We start from the raw sequence: 15,023 nt of genomic DNA, 5'->3' as shown, positions 1-15,023 counted from the left end.
CACTAGGAGTAGTGCAAAAAGTCAAAATTTAGGAGTGTCAGTTTTAGACAGAAACTCTGGGTTAGACTGTTTAACATAGTAACAGGTGTCCAAGTTAATTGAAATAAAAGCTGTTCACCTTTTTTCATCAGTTACAATAAGAAACAATTATCTATTCATAGTGTGAAATATGCTTTCACAGAACTCCAACATGGTGGAGCCTGGACACCATAATTTTTACTTGCTTTGCACAAAGACTCTTCATTGCAAGAAAGCTTTCCATATCATTTTAAAAAGGCAACTAATACTACAATTCTTTATTAATAAGGAGCTTATGAGAAAGGATCTCAAGAGATATTTTTATACTCCCAAACTGTAGAGCCACTATAAGCACATTTTCTTCTCCTACAAATACAATGGTTCCCAGGAAAATTAAGTCAATGTATGAGTAGCCATTGGAGGCTGAAGAGAATCTATAGGCAGAGAAGAAGGCAGGGAGGCATAAAAAGCAATGACTGGGCAATACCATTTAGAGGAAATAATAATAGATTTTTATGTGTTGGGTAAATAAAATAAATTAATTATTAAAATCTCGTTGTTTTTTTTTTTTTTAAAGTTAAAGCACCATTCTCTATTTTCTCATATTCTACTAAAATAGAAAAATAACACCTTTGTTTGGGGGTTATGCTCATTGGTAAACTGAATTACAATGTTCAAAGGACAGAATATACAACACAAATAAGTGGTTTATTAAAAAACCCACATCTCTCAATAAACACGAGTGTGCATGCTCAAATAATCATTCATAAGAACATTTACATTTTAGCAAATGGAAATATAATGATTTTTGTCTTATTATACTTTTGTCATGAATAATGGGTTTATAATTTTATACAACATGCAAAAAAATCTGTATTTTTAATTTCTTCCTCTGAAGGTATGCATCTGGAGTAACCAAAACAACAACAAAAAAGTAACTTCAGATTTGAAAGCCTTTGGTTTTACACTGCCCTAGGGATTCTGATAATAGTATCAGAGGTAATTTTTCCCTTTTAAAAAATTTTCAAATGCACTTGGTGCTGGAATTTTTAGCAGTGATTTCCTTTTTTTTTCCTTTGGCCCCAAAGCTGTCTGTGGAGGGCAGAGATCTCCACAGAGAGCCCAGCTCCTAGCAAGGCAGCCCCAGGGTCTGTACTGAGAGTGGCTGAGGAGTGGGTGGAGATGCATGTAGCCTTAGTATTCACATACAGAACAAGCATTACATCCATAGCATCCAGGACCACAGTGGGGACTGCCTACAAATATTGCAAGAGATAACCAAGGAAAACAATTATAGGTTTCTACAGTGTTATAGAAAACCTAGCTACAGAAAAAAAAATGTTTTCCATACAGATGTCATAAACTTTACTTTGTAAAAAAACACAAAAACTTTTTTAACAGAAAAATAGCACCTTTGTTTGGGGGTTTTGATCATTGATATACTGAATTACAATGTACAAAGGACAGAATATACAACCCAAATAAGTGATTTATTAAAAAACCCACATGCCATGGGAATAATTAAAATTGCACCATTTTACCCTGACAAGCTCTTGAGGAAAATGTTCTCTGGAATTTTCTGGCAAGTTGATGGGAGGAATGACCCAGTCTCTCTTTTGCCTTTGTAGGTATCCACTGTGTTTGGTGGATTGTCTTGGAAATACTATCTCTTCAATTTCATGGGACTCATTTGCATTAAAATGTAACAAGATATTCCTGAGTACTAGGAAAAATATTTTCTGAAAGAAAATCAATATTAATGGGTACCTAAAAGTGTAGGAACCACAGTTTATTATCAACAGAAAATAACTCTGGAGGCCCTTTCCTTATCCCCTTATTAAAATAATAAAAAACAAAAAGCATAAAATTTCTGAATTGCACTGTTCACTGAATTTATTATTGGGCTCAGGTGTGTTAACTATTTGCAGTTTCTGTAAACCATCTTAGATAGTAGCTTAGTACTGAGCAAAAGTTAATACTACCTTTTTATATATTTCTCATTAGTTTAAACCACAGACCAGGTAATGTGATACTGTACATTAAATTTAGATCTTGATGTGCTAAAATATAATTTGAATTCCAAGGTAAGTTTAATACATACTGCTAAGGAATGTCTCAAATATTTATGACCCTATTAAATCCCACAGAATTAATGCTGTAATTATTCTAAATCTATGTCAGCCATGATGGATGCTTCAAATGACCCACTTTGCACACTAGGTATTAATCTCTGATAGATGTCAACATTTTCTTCTGTTTCTCCCAATATCTGTAGACATTTTTGCCATTAGCCCTTCCTGCTTCAGTGCAAATACCCAAGTTAGTTTGTTAGGACACAAAACATCAAAAACAATAAAAGTGTCTTTTTACTCCATTAATCACCAGGTTCTTATTTTACATTATGCAAATGACATGATTACCTTTAATAGTTAATTGATTAATTAAAATTTAATATAATGAAATCTCAACAAATAGCACAAGAAAAAAATGACATTTTTCTTACATGTATTCATTATCATTTGATTATGGCTGTGTATATCACATTTACAATTAAATACCAGAACTGATTGTGTGTATTCTTGTCTCTCACAGTACATTAAATGTGCAAAATGTAATAGTCACAGTTCATCAAACCATGAACTTTAGAATATATGGGTTTGCTCCCTCAGTAACTGTTTTTAATTTAATCAAAGAACTAGAATAGTCTGAAAATAATATTATCATAACTTTACTAAAGAATTTATTGTATCTTGTTCAAAGTACTTAATATAGTGACTTATACAAAGTAAGTGCTCAATAAATGTTTCTGAACTGAATTGAACAGTACTCTCTTGGAAATGTTCTTCGTTTATTTTATGTGGGCTCACAACAGCTTCCACCAGAGGGAGTATATATAATTCCTAAAAGTCATATCAGTAGTATAAATAATTCACACTCCCAATTTGATTATTAAGGGACAAAAGAGATCCTAACACTCATTGTCAGACATGCTTTACTGTTACTACTGTAAATCTGTATTTCCCATCTAATAAATTTGACTGGTGATGATATGCAAAGAAATTGTTTATTTTGTGGTTATATTTAACAGCTTATAAAGCTTCTAAGATGCAAAACAAACTACTTCTAATTTTAATTAAATTATAATTTCAAAGTATAAAAAAATCTTTCAAATATAATTTCTGGTCACTTAAAATATACATGTCTAAGTATTTTAGAAGATTAAAAATACTGGTAAACTAACTGCAGTTGATAAAAAAATTCAAGTACTGGCCATCTATTTCATGTGATATGAAGCAAAATGTGTGTACCACACACACACACACACACACACACACACACACACACATTTTGTTAACTGTATTAATTTTTGTTTTGTAGATATCAGCTCCAATATTATACCTTTGCCAACTCCTGGATTGAGGTTGGCTTGAGACTTAGTTTTACTGCCACTTGCCACTTCTCTTGGGTCTCTTTGTCTTGGGCATATATTAGGAATTAGCATGCTCAGAAGAGAGTGGAAAGCTTCTCATGGCATAGACCATGTAATCTTCATCCACCTTGAAATCTGCAGGCTTGCTGCTTTCATACTATACTTTTCTTTTTCCATTGCAGTTGCTAAACTTCACTGTAAAAGATAGCAAATATACGTCTAACTACACAACAAATACAAAGACAACTTATACTTAAATCTATTTTAGGTTAGATGATAAAATGCAGTACCTTGAAACACAAATTTTAGTTTTACATGATTTGCGACATTTTCTTTTCATAGAATGCAGTTTGACTCTCCACATCTGTAGGTTCTGCATCCCAGATTATTCAACTAACCTCAAATGCAGGTTGAAAGTATTTGAAATATATATATATATATATATATATATATATATATATATATATATATATATATATCTGATGTATAGAACTCATGCAAACTTCTTACCATTGTTGCCTATAGAAGATGATAAACTACTAACAGGACATGTACATTGTATGAGGTATTATAAGAAATCTAGACGATTTAAAATATGTGGGAAGAGATGCATAGGTTATATGAAGATTCTATGCTATTTTATGTCTAGGACTTGAGCATCCCTGGATTTTTTATATGCTGAAGTCTTGGGATGAATCCTCTATAGATACCAAGAGATGATTGTATCACAGTAGTTTCGGCTTGTGGCCTGGCATCTCTCATTTCAAAGCCTTTCCCTCCTCTCCACAGTCCCCTGGGTACACAGTGTCAGCTACACTTGCTGTTCACTTTGATGCATTTCAAGGAAGTTGCCTTCCACTCCTAATCTCATTGTCACTGAAGGTAGAACAAACCCCATGTTTTCCAAATTCATGTAAGCTATCTTGGCTCTACTACCAGTTTCACAGCCATGCCTGATATCCACTGATAGAGCCAATAAAGACAAATTTCCTTAATTATCTTGGATATTCTGTATATTTCCTTGCATATCATCTTAATGCATAATTTTTGAAGAAATGCTTAAAGCAAGAAATAATACTGCTATGATTCTTTTTCTTTATTGATGTTGAATGTGCTTTATGCTCTAGAAGTACAAGACTTCATGGTTATTGAAAGGTGAATAATTAGCAATTTCTATCCTTCCTGGTACTTGTGATAGTTCACTTAAACAGCAATTTTATAAAATTTCCCCAAACATGAAAATAAAAATGTCCTCAAAGTAAATTTTAAAGTTTAAAAAAAGTATGCCTTAAGAATAGAAGGATCAAAAAAATTTCAGGATCTTAATTATCTCAATCTTAAGTAATGACTTAAGATTGAAGAAAATCACTGATTTTTAAAATGGAATGTCAATCCACTGATGTCTCAACAAATAACAAAAGTTAAACTGTTTTTATGAATGAAGAATTGGACATATTCAAGACAAAATAAAATAATAAAAAAAATATTCTCTAAGGAAGATTATTTTCCTTACAATCCTTAATCGTTCTTTTTGAAGAAAAATTCTATGGGATTAGCAGGTAAAAACATAAAAGAAAAAGCAATTTTTCAATTCCATAAATGACTGATGCTATATTCTGACTCCAATTACATAGGATATGCTTTGGAAAACAATCAACAGGTACATATCACAAACCATATCCACATGCCTTTCACGTTTCTCATGATCTAAGAAAAAATTATACAAACTGCCCCTACCCTTATACAAAATGATATCAGCTCTTTTATTTTCATTAATATAAATTCACTACAATGTACCTAAAACCACAGCCAAATAACATGGATGCTTATTTCCCTTCATAAACATAAAATTCTTGATAGAAGTAATAAAATACTTTAACTATTGAATATATTATTTTCCATATAATGCCACACATATCATCCTTCTTCAACCTGGTCATTTCAAAATGAAAATAAAATAATATTTCAAACTAAATTATGTTAAACCATAAGGTTTATCTTTAGAGTAGAAGTATCCTAATTAATATAGAATTACTCAATTTTTCCATGCCATGTGATTTAATTTTTTTTAAAAAAGAAGGGATATTTCCTAGGAAACAAGGACATTTACTGCTTATCTTTTATTAAAGAAAACCAAATAAAAACTGAAATTGTTTTTTTTTTTTTGTTTTGGAACCTTGCTGAGATTCCATAGTCATTCCCTTCCTCACTGCTACCCACATCCCACACTCATCAACTTGTGGGTAACACTTCCCATTTTTCCACACCACAGTCCTACAGCCAGGCCATCATTCCGGGGGAGGAGTCCCCAAAGATGTCCTTCAGAAGATGCCAGCATATTCCCTGACTTGAGTGCCATAAGTTCTCCATTTTAACTATTTTTTTTGCACTTCTTGTCCACAATAATTACTACAGTAATGCTTCTTTATTAAAGATTTCACTTGACTAGAATGGCAGAATATAGACTCATTTTGGTTTCTTGATAGTGGTTCTTTTGTTTACTAGGACACCTAATGGTGATTGGGACAACATTAACTCTCCTTCTATAATCCATTAAAATTTTACAACTTTTCAAAAAACTAGAAACAGATTGGAAACTTAATGTGCGATAGCAACATTTAGTGATGAAAACAATAGAGGTCCTTCAAATAATCTGAATTTGTATTAATTTGTTGATAGTGCAAGAAATTGAAGGAGTATTTGCTGAATTCTAGGTACTGTGCAGCACACTTAAAATCAGGTTATATACACTTTTACCTTGACAGCCTCCTGAAGTGGAAATCACTATTTGTTCTACAGATGGAGAAGGAAAACTTGGGCAGCTATTTGTGCCCATGGCTCTTCTACTTCTAGTCATTTCCTTAAGAAAGTGCCAAAGAATGTAAAATCATGACTCTTGAGTATTAAAACCTAAGGCTCTAAAAAATAAAAATTAAAGAAATTACAGAGGCCTGGTAAATGCTAAATTTAGACTTTAGAAAGCACCATGGTAAATAGTGCATGAAAAGTAATTAAATTGGAATATATCCGAAGTGTCCTATAGAGGGCAGTAGCTGAAGCCCCTTCAGGTGGAGTGAGAATGTGAGCAGACAGAAGAGGAGAATTAACTCTTGGTTACTATGGGTGTCTGTTCTTTTGATTCAGCACTAGTTAACTCTTTGGATTCAGGTGTCAGTGCTTTCAGAGAGTGTTTAGTTTTCTTTGCATCACTATGCACAATATATATGAGAAGAGCAACTCATATATCTTGTCATAAGCCAAAGCTTATGGTTTCAGAGGATTCAGTATATGGTGGAAGGTCATGGTGAAGGAAGGCTGCTTAGCTTCTGACAGCCAGGCCACAGACAGAGGAAGTAGTCAAGGACAGATAAAGCACAATAAGTGACTCCAAGTAGGTCCTTCCTCCCAGTAATTTATTCATCTGTCAATGGATTAATCCACTTGTTGGATTAATCCTTGCTACATTGGAGATCATGCTTTCAACATAATAAATTTGGGAAGATATTCCAGATGTACACAATAATAGTAAGGGAAAGAGGAGGGCTTTGGGGAAAAATGCACTTGCAGAGCAGGAAAAAAAAGTGACATTTTTAAAACAAAGGGTCTCTAGACATCCAATGAATGAGCAATGGTGGACCCTAGAGAGTATGACACTGGAGAAGCATTTTGGAGGAAATTGTATAAAGGTCAGTTAATTAAAGTTAATTAGTTGTTTCACATTATCTCTATCTAACCTATACCGAGTATGGATTGGTTTAATATATCTGTTATTAAATTTTTCTGAGTTCTAAAAAAATGTTAATTTTTAATTTGATCTAATATTAAAATAAGCAAAGTTTTGGGGGTATTAGTCAAGCTTGAATATGTATATTGCATTATATACTTCCCTTTGAACATTCAGCCAGTACAAAGAATTAATACTTAAAATTAAAATTAGTCCACTTTCAATTGAGAAAGTTCCCTTAGGTGAGATATTACTCCTGACTTCATCCAAAGGTTGGGAAGTATTCCATTTCCAGTGCCTGACTCAGTTACTTGCTTCATCACTGTTAGTGATGTATTATTATTTTCAAGCTATGCAAATTAGAATGCTTATTAATTCCAACAGGAAAATGTAAATTCCATCATTATCTACTGGTTAACTTTTATTGTCTGTTGTCATGTTCACCTATGATCTAGGTGTAGCTAGGAATATTTTCTCAAATTTTCCAAGATTTACCTCTGCTCTAGGATCATGCTCTGAAACATACACAAGAGGATTTCCTTTCTTTCTTCTTTTTTTTGCGGGGGGTGGGGTGGGAATTGAACTCCGGGGCACTCGACCACTGAGCTCTATTTTGTATTTTATTTAGAGACAGGGTCTCACTGAATTTCTTATCACCTACTTGTGATCCTCCTTCCTCAGCCCCCCAAGCTGGTAGGTGCACCACTGGCAAGAGGATTTTATTTTTAACAGAAACTTGAAAGTTAATGGGGAAATAAGGAGGGAAAACTGCTAAATTACAGAATCTTGTTTACACCAGTAATATATATTCATAATTGATAAATTAAATTTAGTGTATAGCCTTTCAAAGATATTTTTGTGATAAAAACATTAAGTGAAAATTGACTAAAGCAAGAGACATGTTTAATAATTATAATTAAATTCAAAGTTGAAATTTGAAGATGAAGAAAGTAAGGCAAATATCATGAATCTTTGGCTCTTCTAGAAAGAAATATATAATTTGCCGGAATCAACTTGTTTCTGTTATTAAAAGTACCTTCTTTACAGATATGATGAAAAACCGTGAACAATATTTTCCACTTTCTTTTTTCCAAACACAAAAGCTTTATCATTTTTTAAAATATGGGGGCACTGACAAATCTATCTTAGACTGCAATTAAATTAAAATACACCCTTTGAAGTGACACTATTCTGTATGATCCAATAATGGTGAAAACATGACATCATATTTTAAGAAAACCCACTGAACTGTACAACACATAATGGACCTTATTGTCAACTGTGAACTTGCAGTAATGTATCATTGGTTTATCAGTGGTAACAATTGCACCACATTGTGCAAGATGTTAATAACATGAGAAGGAACCTGTGGGGAGGAAGGGAGACACATGAAATTCTATAACTTTCCATCAGTTTTTCTGTAAACATGAAGTGATCTAAAAACTGAAATTATTTAAAACAATGCTTTCCTTGCAAAGGAAGTCCCAACTTGCTATTATTATTAGATTTGTGAAAGGAATGGATAATTGTCAATAGCTCAGTCTGTCTCAATCTGATTCCAGTGAATCACCTCAAGCTGATATTGGCTGGACAATGCAATCTGATCAATAACTTATGTAGATAGATCCTAAGTATGGAGATAATGAATTTGACTTAAAATCTTTCCCCTGACAGAACAATCTTCTTTACATTATAACATTAATTTTGCTTAAGTGTGCAAATATGGCACAGGAAAAACTCCAGAGTTTTGTAACATGGGAGCCAAGGAAATGCATTTCTGGGGACAATTAAAAGAACAAGCTTGGCTAACAGAATTAATCAAATTTAAAATAAGTCTACACACAATTAAATGTTTTTAGCTAAGGACACTATAATATTAAGCAAAAATTTTATTACTCTATTACATAGTTTACATGCATAATATGAAGTTACTGTGCTCTTGCCTGCATAAAACTTTGTTAACATGATTAACACTAAATTAAACACTAGGGAAATAATTATTTTAAAGTACCTGTTTACTCTTAAAGCAATACCTCAAATTAATGTTAACCATAAAACTATAATATCCTTATAAAGTGTTAACAGGAAACCATAGATCTTATGTATTGCCGCAGTCTCTGGCTGGGCACAAATCACAAGTCTCCACACAGCTTGTAGATTCAAACAGCAATTCTTTATTCCTGAACTCACACCGGCCGTCTACAAACATGTTCTGGGGGAATCCACGTTCTCTGCCCAAATCCACTCTCTGCCCAAATCCACTACTCTGCCCAAATCCACTCCGCATGGGCTTCTGTCTCCCAAAATATACTGTCTGACCCTAAGAACTCAAGAGGAACTCAGCAGCAGGATACGCCCTATTCTAAAGGGGGAACACCCTAATCTCCTATTATGCTAAACTGCCCTATTCTAAAGGGGGAACACCCTAATCTCCTATTATGCTAAACTGCCCTATTCTAAAGGGGGAACACCCTAATCTCCTATTATGCTAAACCGCCCTGGTCCTTGAGCAAGGTCACCTTTCAGAAGTCCTTCCACTAGACAGCATGGGAGTAAGCTGGCAAGGAGATTGTCATACCTACTTGGCTGATGGCTCCCAGCAATGTATTAAATGTATTAGCAGTTAATAGCACTACATAAACCAAATGAATGAAAATGTGCAAATACTCACATATGGTTTCTAATTTTTGCTCAGGTAAAACATACATATTTAGAAACAATTAGAATACAGTAAAGGATTTCCATCCCTAAATATGCCATTGACTTTTTAAAATATTTTTTTTAACCTTAATTGCTATCTTTGAAGGCATTGGGAAAATAAAAATAGATTCACAAGGTTAGCAGAACTTCCCCTTCCATAGGTACAGAGCAATAATTATTAATGAACTAGATATCTATTGAAAACACAGGAGGGGAAAAGTGTGGATGAAGCTGTCTTCATTGTATTTTTAATGCTTTTTTACATCTTGATTCTAATGGAGAATGGCTATCAAGTGATGTTAAAATCTGCTTTAGATTTTCCTTTGCCACTCTAGGCTCTTCCCATGTTTCCATTTGAAAAACATCCTCCCACCCTCTAACCCCCCCCCCAAAATTGTTGCTATTCCAGGGCCTCCCACATCCTTTTCACACATGCAAAATGGGTTAAACCTGGAGACACTTTGGAAATGCCTATAAGGAACTTGATGAAAAAAATTATCACATTTCCCTTATAACATATAATTATGATAAGAAAAATGAAATATCGAGTTTTAGGACATATGTAAACTATTTACTATCTATAAAACTTCCAACTACACTGTTGTAAAAATCTTTAATAAGACATTTGAGCTTGCATTTATAAAATATCATTTTTGTGACAAGTTTTTTTTTTTTTTTTTTGCAACATCAGATTTTTGATGATTGCCATTAATGAAAGCTTTATTCACAAAAGTTGGTGTCAGCAAAGGGCAATATAATATTTATCACTTTTTCTTCAAAGGATAAAAATGTTCCATGAGAGGAAAATGTATAAGTCTCATATGCCTTCTTTTTCCTGCATTCACAAAGGTAATGTTGAAATTCCTCACAGAAATATAAATGATTTTCAAAACTTTTCCCAATAATAAGTGTTTCAGAACATTGAAATAAAATGTTACCTCAAGGCTTTGTAGTGTTGTTAATAGTCTTAATACTATTTTTCTTTAGGATTTAAAATATAATACCACCCAAGTATCACAAAGAGTCATTTTAATCCTTTTTCAAAAGCAGAATTTTTTTCTTCAAATCCATAAACTCTGTGCACGTAATATTTTTGACAGGGCTTTGCAGTTTTCAATTAAGTTCATTCAGGTGCTCTAAAAAAGTCAGGTATGTTAGCAATTTCTTGAAGTGAATAACTCACCTTTAACAAATCTACAGTAAGAATAGTCAAACGTGCTCAAAATCCATTTTTCCATTAGCTGATAAACTCTTGAGGAAAAAAGTATCTTTTGGACAGTTTTTTGTGTACCTTGGTATATAACAGTAAATATGGCATGCTAATCCTTTATCTTTGCACAAAGCTGTAGCCATTTATTTATTCATATTCTCATACCAATTTTTGTGGAATTAAAATTTATGAGTAATCTTTCATATATAGGAGATTACATGTGAATAAAACTTTCAGATTAAACTCTTGACGTTTACACCTTTATGCCATTTATAACCTGTTTACACCAGGGCCATAGCATCAGCCTCATGTAACATCTGCTCAATATCTTGTTTCAAAGTATTCATTTACTTCCTTGCATTTATTTTTCAGAATAAATAATGATGTTCAAAGATTCCCTCCAGGGGCCCCCAGCGTCCGCAGCCGCCGCTGCCCCGGGGACTCGGGCCGCCTGTTGCTGACGGGGCGGCGGCGGGGTCGGGCATGCCGGGCGGTGGCGGGGGACCCGCGGCGGCGCTGCGTGAGCAGGAATGAGTGTAGGAGTGGTTCGGGTTGGTGCTGGGTTCGGCGCAGTGCCTGGAGTTCATGTGCGGGCTGCTGGACCTGTGCAACCCGCTGGAGCTGCGCTTCCTCGGCTTGTGCCTGGAGGACCTGGGGCGCAAGGACTACCACTAATGCGCGATTCCGAGGCCAAGGCCAACGGCCTCTTGGACCCAGGGCCTCTGGCTGACTTCCGAGAGCCAGCCGTGCGCTCGCGCCTCATCGTCTGCCTGGCGTTGCTGGGCTCGGAAAACCGGGAGGCTGCCGGCCGCCTTCACCGCCTCCTGCCCCAGGTGGACTCGGTGCTCAAGAGCCTGCACGCGGCCCGAGGCGAGGGTTCGCGGGGTGCCGCGGAGGACGAGACGGGTGGCGAGGACGGCAACGGCGAGCAGGATGCCGAGAAGGACGGCCCGGAAGGCGGCGGCGCCGAGCCCGGGGCAGGAGGCGGGCTCGGCTTCAGGGCCCAGGAGGAACTGCTGCTGCTCTTCACTATGGCTTCGCTGCACCCGGCTTTCTCCTTCCATCAGCGGGTCACCCTGAGGAAGCATCTGGAAAGGCTCCGCACCGCGCTCCGCGGGGGCCCCAGAAGAAACAGAGGTGGAGTCGTGCAACTTTGCCGGCTCCAGGGTCCAGAATGACACTGCTCATGGTGATTACTTGCAAAGTAATGAGACTAGCTTGATAGAACAAGCCCCCATACTTCCATACTTCAGGATGGACTTACCATGGCACCTCATAGAGCTCAGTGAGAAGCTGTACACATCGAGAAGATAATGTTGAAAGGAGTCCAGAGAAAAAGGGCTGACAAATTTTGGGAGTACACTTTCAAAGTAAACTGGTCTGATCTTTCAGTCACAACAGTAACAAAAACCCACCAGGAACTACAGGAATTCCTACTGAAGCTTCCAAAGGAATTGTCTTCAGTGACTTTTGACAAGACCATTTTAAGAGCCCTGAATCAGGGTTCCTTGTTTGTTTCTTTGTCTATACATTTCCTAGATTTCTATGCAGTTGGGAGTTTTTATTTCTCTTGTACCAATGTCCAAAATAAGAAAGAATGCAATGCTTCTGAGCCTCTGGTCTCCTGGTTCAACAACAGGCTTATATGTATGATACATGTAACTTAAACTTCAGACAAACTATCAAAAGGAAAATTTATGGATTTTGAATCAAATATATGGAAGATGATATGCCATGAGCTTTGTAATGTTTTGAACAACCAATAAATATATATATATATATATATATATATATATATATATATATATATATATGAAAATGTTGATGCGTGCTTTTTTTTACACTGAATACTTGCTGTGTGCAATGTTTACTGAATCTTTAAAACTGTGTATTTGACCCTTTTTTACAACACTGGTGACAGTCATATGGTTTTGAAAAAAAAAGAAAGAAACTGCTTCTTCCCCAGCTTTTCTCACTCTCATCCTAAACTACACTGCTCTGGCCAGCCACCCTTGCCCTTTCCCTGGCCTGCGGCACGAGTACCTGGCAGTGTACTTGTCCACATTTCTGTAAACTGCTCTGCATATAAAGGGAGGGTAAACTTCTCACCTTAATCCTACATGAGAAGTTAAATTCCCAAGATAGTATGTATATATGTAATAAACAGCATCACACAAATACATATATGCAGTGCTTGTTGTCCAAATAAACATGAAAATAAGTGGGAGCAAGAGGAAGAAGTCAAACCATATGAAGCTGAAAGATATGACCTATGGACAGAAAGCTTTTTCTTAAAAAAAAAAAAAAAGAAAAAAAAAGAAAAAGAAAACATCTCTCTCCTTTCATCATACTTTTCTAGCCTGTTGCTTCAGGGAGACACAAAGTGAACACACTGGTGTGAATATCATTCTCTGTGTGCTTGTGTTTGTGATGAAAATCAACAGCCAGTTCTACTTGTCGTCTACCACCATGTCCTGCTCAAAGACACTACTTGAGTAAAGATTTCTTCTTTTGCTATACCAACTGTTACAGTGTTACGTTGTGTTTAAAATGTGTGTGGCTTATTGCAATCCGAACAGAAGCTATGGGTTTCTACAAAAACAAAGTCAGGTATTTGTTCCCTAACCTGTCTCTCGTAGCAAAGTCACTTTTATAAACGTTTACCACTATGCTTGATTATAATGTGAAAGACTGAATTCTGAGTGTGTTAAGATGGTATTAATCATGTCAGTGTCATGTCACTAAGTTAATGCTGCTGTTTAAAAAAATTTTTTTTAAGCCAATCTATGTACTAAATTGCTTCCAGGTAATTTTTGATTTCCTAAAGTGCACTGAGGTTATCTGGAAGATTGGGTGTATTTTTTGGTGACTGCTGCATTCAACAGCAATGAACAACTACCACTGTATAGTCATAGGTTTAAGGGTGGGGGGTTTTGTTTTCCCATTCCTCAGTACAGAGCAGAAATGATAGATTTTTGTGTGTGGAATAATGTTGGTATGCAGCAGAGGAACTTAAATATTTGGTCTTGGTTCAGAAGCCTAACAGATTGCTAGACAAAAGAAAAACTTGAAGAAAAAAGAAGCTTAATTTAATGCTTCATAAGTAGCATTTATATTTATAGCACCAATGTACATTTTGAAACTTTCATGGGTGGGAGTTACGGGGAAGGGGTTATAAAGGGGTAGATGAAAGCTTTAATTTAGAAAGAAAAAAGTTCGAGTAAAGGAAATTATTTTGATTAAATATATTTTATTTGATCTGGGTATTTTTGGACCACATTATTAAATTAATTGTTAAGCTGCAGTTGGGTTGTTCAGGTGAGAGTGTTGATATGCTCTCACAACGTGTTGTGAGCACGTTGGGAATCACTTGCCAGTTGTACTTTATGGAGCTTTATGTACTTTTTGTATTTTATGATTTAAAATACTGTACTGTACATAGGAGGTGTGTTACCTTCTCGTTATTTGTATGTTTACCATATACTTTGATATTTGAAATGTTATGTACTGGAAAGGCCACTTATATTTCTAGAACAGATTGGATTTTATGCAACCTTTTTTCCTTGAATTAACAGCAATAAAAAAAATGAAAAAAAAAAAAGATTCCCTCCAGTGCTATCGTATTTGCTAATGCCTTAAAGTCTCTGATATGCAATGACAACATTTTTTTATTTAATAATTCTTTTGATTATTGCCATCACTATGAGGCCATCACTCCCTGTCTTGAAAGTATTCTGCACAAATAATTCTTTCAATATTTCTTCTGCTTCACTGGTTCCCAGTGTACCACCAATGAGGCATAATTAGGCTGGTAAAATAAGGTGTTCTGCAAATGCTGGAGGCAAGTCGTAAGTGTGAAACTGTGTAAATGACTTTTAAAGCTTGATCATATAGTGTTGTACTTGGTCTCATAAAGGTTATTTCCTACTTTCTGCTAAAGA

The 15,023-nt window shown here is 35.4% G+C and overlaps 1 pseudogene; it reads left to right on the top strand.

Moving 5' to 3' along the window:
* Positions 1 to 12,749, top strand: part of LOC143410659 (zinc finger CCHC domain-containing protein 2 pseudogene) — a 30,019-nt pseudogene extending 17,270 nt beyond the window's left edge.
* The last annotated feature ends 2,274 nt before the right edge of the window (positions 12,750 to 15,023 follow it).

The sequence above is a fragment of the Callospermophilus lateralis genome, chromosome 11, assembly GCF_048772815.1.
Source record: "Callospermophilus lateralis isolate mCalLat2 chromosome 11, mCalLat2.hap1, whole genome shotgun sequence".
Classification (NCBI taxonomy): domain Eukaryota; kingdom Metazoa; phylum Chordata; class Mammalia; order Rodentia; family Sciuridae; genus Callospermophilus; species Callospermophilus lateralis.
Note: the sequence above shows the minus strand (reverse complement) of the source record. Positions and strands in the feature narration are given on the sequence as shown.